The following is a 6082-nucleotide window of genomic DNA, read 5'->3' on the forward strand; positions in this document are numbered from 1 at the left end:
AAAATGTCATATGGTGTGCTTGAGTGTGATATTGTTATGTTACAGAATTACATGCTTATGATTTTGTAACAAAAAGAGGTGTTATTTATGCTGGGCTCTGTATATTCTCTCATACAATATGACAATTTGATGAACTAGATTGTTTTTCCCTTTAAAAATGTGGAGACAGACCTAGAGAGATGAAATAACTTTCCCAAGGTCCTCTATGAGTTAGTGGTGGAATATGGACTTCAGTGAGGCCTGACTTTAAAAGTCCACCTTTTATTTATATGCTATATTGGTTCTCAATGCTTTGCAGCAGTTTGGGGGATGTCCTGTAATCTGCTTAGTAATTGTGAACTGAAAGGTAATGTATATGTAGAAGCCTCATGAAAAAAAATGGTGTTGTAAATGCTTTGTCATTGCTTCTCGGCCTTTTGGCTAAGATCAAGTGTAGTAAATGCTTCGTCATGACAATGGGAAGTTACTTAGTCTTTTCTAACTTCAGTTTTCTCATTTGTACTATGCATATAACAATAAATATCCATCACATAGTATTATCGTGATGGTTAAATAAAGACAAATATATGAGACACGAACACATGGTAAACCATCGATAGATATTCTTTCCCTTTCCCTTTCTCTTCTTGTGCTAGACACTGGTCATTTATTGCATGAATTATAGATAGAATGTGTATTAGTTTCTATCCCCCAATTGGGAAGTCATTGATTGTTAAATCATTTAATAATATGACAAGAGCTAGCTAGAAAAACAGATAAACATAGATAGATAATAGATAGATGATAGATAGATAATATATAGATGATAGATAGATGCTATTACAGTGGTGAAAAATTCCAAATAAGAGACTCATTCAATAAAGATATTCTAATCACAGTCTTAAAAGGACTGCACCCCATTTTCCCACCATTCAACTAGGTGAGGATCCATTTGGATCCATTTGGGTAACTGATAACACTCTAGAGGTTCCATAGCTCCAGTCACAGAGCTTTGGCCATAGGAGGCGCCCAGTACATATTTGTTGCTTCATTGATTCAAAGAAGAGGAAAAGGACAAGATATTGGCCATGTTGAATATGTATAAAATCGGTTTTTCAATTTTAATAATCAAATTGTAGAAGGTCATTCCTTTTTTATTTCTCCTGTAATTTTCTAACACACTGATCTTTGTTTAGACTAACCAGAGCACTTAGACACTGAATAATTAAACCAATCATCTAAGTCTCTGGATGTACTCCATATAATGTTAATTTTTAAATTTTGATTTAAATTATCAAAGAATAGACATGGATATCATTAAGGAACTTATTCCATTGGCAACTATTTGCTCGATTTCTTTTTTTTTTCAAATATATTTATTGATTATTCTATTACAGTTGTCCCATTCCCCCCCCAACTCCACTCCATCCTGCCTACCCCCTCCCTCCCACATTCCCCCCCTATAGTTCATGTCCATGGGTCATACTTATAAGTTCTTTGGCTTCTACATTTCCTACACTATTCTTACCCTCCCCCTGTCTATTTTCCACCTATCATCTATGCTACTTATTCTCTGTACCTTTCCCCGCCTCTCCCCCTCCCACTCCCCTATTGACACCCCTCCATGTGATCTCCATCTCTATGGTTCTGTTCCTGTTCTAGTTGTTTGCCTAGTTTGCTCTTGTTTTTGTTTTAGGTGTGGTCCTTAATAACTGTGAGTTTGCTGTCATTTTTACTGTTCATATTTTTTTATCTTCTTTTTCTTAGGTAACTCCCTTTAACATTTCATATAATAAGGGCTTGGTGATGATGAACTTCTTTAACTTGACCTGATCTGAGAAGCACTTGATCTTCCCTTCCATTCTAAATGGAAGGTTTGCTGGATACAGTAATCTTGGATGTAGGTCCTTGCGTTTAATCTTGAGTAATGTAATTATGATGTGCCTTGGTGTGTTCCTCCTTGGGTCCAGCTTCTTTGGGACTCTCTGAGCTTCCTGGACTTCCTGGAAGTCTGTTTCCTTTGCCAGATTAGGGAAGTTCTCCTTCATTATTTGTTCAAATAAGTTTTCAATTTGTTGTTCTTCCTCTTCTCCTGGCACCCCTATAATTCGGATATTGGAACATTTCAAGATGTCCTGGAGGTTCCTCAGCCTCTCCTCATTTTTCCGAATTCTTGTTTCTTCATTCTTTTCTGGTTGGATGTTCCTTTCTTCCGTCTGGTCCACACCATTGATTTGAGTCCCAGTTTCCTTCGCATCACTATTGGTTCCCTGTACATTTTCCTTTGTTTCTCTTAGCATAGGCTTCATTTTTTCATCTACTTTTTGAACAGATTCAACCAATTCTGTGAGCATCTTGATAACCAGTGTTTTGAACTGTGCATCCGATAGGTTGGCTATCTCTTCCTCGCTTAGTTGTATTTTTTCTGGAGCTTTGAAGTGTTCTCTCATTTGGGCCATTTTTTTTTTTTTTTGTCTTGGCGCACGTCTGTTACTTAAAGGCGCGGAGCCTTAGGTGTTCACCGGGGCGGGGTAACACTGGTTGCTGTGCAGTGAGGCTTCGCTGTGACGCTGTACGTGGGGGAGGGGCCGAGAGGGAGCAATGGTGCCTGCTTCACTCTCTTCCGGATTTCAATCTTTCACTCTGATACCCACAATCAAACTGGGCCCCTCTGGTGCTGGTTCCTGAGTGGGTGGGCTTGTGCACACTCTAGGCCCCTGTGGGTCTCTCCAACGACCTCTCCGGTGAGGCTGGGAGTCTCTCCTGCTGCTGCCCCAACCCCCACGGGTGTTTTCAATCAAAGGTTTGAGGCTTTATTTCCCCGAGCTGTAGCCCTGGGTTGTGCGGTCTGCCTCGCTCCCCGCCATTCGTCCGGTTTATCTATGTTCGAATGTGGGGCTGCTGTGTGCTACCCGCACTCTGCCTGCCCCGCTCTCCGCCACTCCGAGTCTGGCCCTCTCGGTTTATCTGCGTGAATGTGTGGCCGCAGGGTCTGCTAGTGCTCGGACTGCCTGCCCCGTTCGTCCCACACTCCACCACTCTCGGTCCTGCCACAGCCATGCAAGTCCTCTCCACCCCGGTGCCCGTCTCCGCCCCTCCTACCGGTCTGGATGAATGTTTATTTTTTATTTCCTTGGTGTCGGACCCCCTTGCCATTGGATTCTCTGTCAGTTCTGGTTGTGTGAGGAGGCGCAGTGTGTCTACCTATGCCGCCATCTTGGTTCTCCCCGATTTCTTAAATGTAGCAAATACCTTAAAAGTTTCTATACAAGTGTTAAAATTCAAGTAGTTTTTAAAAAAGATTCTCTGGGCAGCTTTATTATTGACAATAAAGCTAAAACCGTTTTATTGTCAATTAAAAATTAATATTCTGAGAGTGTCAAAAATTAAAATTGATGACTTCACTAGTATGTAGTTAGAATGCATTGTATCTACTTTTTAAAAGGTGTGTATAAAACATTTAAAAAGTAATTTTACAAATAGTTTCTTTAGCAGTATAACTGAGCTTTGTGCCTCTTTTTCTAAGTGTTAGAAAATTTGGATCCAAACATAAAAACAACAACAAAAAATTTGTTCCTTTAATAAATCAAGTCACTTAAACTTACAGCAACATTGTAGATGTTTTACAGATGAGGAAATTGAGGTTCAGAGAGTGTAAATAATTTGCAAAATGTTTTACAGGTTCAAGTGGCAGAGCTGAAATTCTGCCCCAGTTAGGCTTGGTTCTAGAGTTTGTAGTTTGTGTCTTTATTGTGCAGCCTCTGTAAAAGTCAGGTGCTGACCTTTACCCCACAGTAAGCATTCCAGAGAGCTTAATCCAACTGAGGGATCTTCTCTAGGGTTATCTGTGTGAGGAAAGGAAAAAGACTTCCCTTTGCATTTGGTCAGGTGTGAGTCTGTGGTGTGCTGGCATCACAGGGCTTCGACAGCAAGTTCATTCATCCTTAGAAGTGACTTGCGCTTGCTTTCTTCTTTAGCAAGCTTCATATCTCGGCCAGCTCTCATCAAACCATATCCCCTTCTCTTGGGGTTTTGTGACTGATTGCTTGACTTCTGGTTCCTACTGACAAAGTCATTGGCTGCCTAGGACATACCTCTTTGATGCTGTGTTAAATTGACCATTTCCTTCCCTTTTTTATTCCTATGAATTGAGAGCCACAGTAGTGATGGAGCAGCAGGCATTACAAAACATGGAGCCATTGCCACCTGCCTCAATAATGGGCCTGCTACTTCGCTCAGCCATCAACAAGCTCTGAGGTCTTAGTCTTGGAGAGAGGTGCAGAATGAGGCTCCCTGCTGGGGGGTGACGATTATGCTCTAAGTGGCACTTCTGCAAAGGGTTTAAATGTGCCAATTTGGGATAGAATTGTCCTGGAGGTCTGCTAGATTCTACTTTCTCTCTCAGTGAAGACTAGTGATTACCTCCGAGTGTCCCCAGAGGTGGCTTCCCCTGAGTCAAACACATGGGGCTCCATCCAGGAGCTCATTGATACCAATTTGCTCATTACGTGTGCTGTTCACTTTGTCTCCCCCAGCCCTTCATCTTCCTGAGCCACTTATACCACTTGTGGTTGTGGTCTCAGACTCTTGCTGAAAAGCTTTGAAAACGCAGGCAAAAACAAAGGTTTCACTCAGTGGGTGGGAATAATCACTTAGACATTTTTTGACTTAAAAGCTACTGTAAAAACTTAAGTCATTATCATTCCCAAGGCTTAAAACAACCTCATTGCCACCATGCTGGGTGAGAAGTGTTCAAATGCCCAGTATGGCTGGCTGACATCAGTCAGAGCCAAAGCACAGTGGATAGATCAGCTCCTGATGCAGATTCTCAGCCCTGTTTGTTAGAAAATTGCCAGGTGGAGCTTTCCTCACTCCATAAATAGAAAGCTGTTTATTTAAATTTTCTATGAAGGAGAGTACACTGGGATTATCTATTGTTCCACCCCCCAAGTCAAAAACAAATGGAACCCAAATTAATTTTTATATTATCATCTCTGGTATTTATGCCATTCTGTGTGACAGTGTTGGAAGTAGATCCCCATGGATATTTTGGCTCTAGGTGTGTTGTAAAGGCAATAGTTGATTATTTTCTCATTAACTACAGTGTTAGCTTTTTGTTCCATTTACTCTCAGAAGGCAGAGAAGCAGCAGAAATGGAGTAGAGATTCTTGGGAGACAAATGTAAGGACATGGAACTTTTGCCCTCATCATTTCTTCTATTTAAAGCAATACATTCCTCATAGACCCTTCCTATGGGAATGAAACTGGAATTGTATTAGGAGTCAAATGGTGATTTTATGAAGAAAGGTCAAGGGGTATACAGAATAAAAAATATCAGGAATTAATTATTTTTACTATATGAATCATTGTTTTAGAAAAGTTGAGCCTGAAATATATGCAACAGTAGAACAAAATAGAAATGACATTTATTCAGTAAGCATCTATTGAATGCCCCACTGTGTGCCAGACATTAGAGTAGATGAAAAGACTCAATCTTTGACTTCAAGGAATTATGCAGCTGTGAATAGATGCATGTCAAATGAATGGCAAACAATTAGCATTTTGCATTTCATATATATATATATATATATATATATACATATATATATATATATATATATATATATATATATATATATATATGCATGCACAGGACATTGGAAACTACCTAAATAGAATCAGGGCTTAGGAACCTTAACTTATCCACTTTCCCACTCCTCTCCTACTCCTGAGCCTGTGTAACCTAAAACACATAGACTTTGACTTAGAAGTACTATAAGTGTTTCATTCCAAAATGCAAAATGGTATAATAGGAACTAAGTGCTCTGAATCACTGTCTCACAAACCTCTTTCACCCTTCACTTGGGGACCTCAGTCAATGCTGGTATTAGCTGGAAAGGTGGACCTTTCCATCTGTTGCTAGATTTTGTGCCTTGAAAAACATACTTGGCTCTCTTATTTTGTTTTGCTCATATTTCTAAAAAGTGAAGACTCTATCATTATTTTTTCCCCTGCTCTTACTTTCATCAGGCAGTTTGTTGGGATAGTAGTAACAGAAAATATAACAGTAGCTTAAAGAGGTGCGGAGAAAGTTGCTCAGGGC

At 40.1% G+C, this 6082-nt stretch overlaps 1 pseudogene; it reads left to right on the top strand.

Annotated features, from left to right (window-relative positions):
* Nucleotides 1-400: 400 nt before the first annotated feature.
* LOC112317890 (U2 spliceosomal RNA) lies at nucleotides 401-562 on the top strand (annotated as a pseudogene).
* Nucleotides 563-6082: the final 5520 nt, after the last annotated feature.

This window comes from Desmodus rotundus, chromosome 4, assembly GCF_022682495.2.
Source record: "Desmodus rotundus isolate HL8 chromosome 4, HLdesRot8A.1, whole genome shotgun sequence".
NCBI classification, from domain to species: domain Eukaryota; kingdom Metazoa; phylum Chordata; class Mammalia; order Chiroptera; family Phyllostomidae; genus Desmodus; species Desmodus rotundus.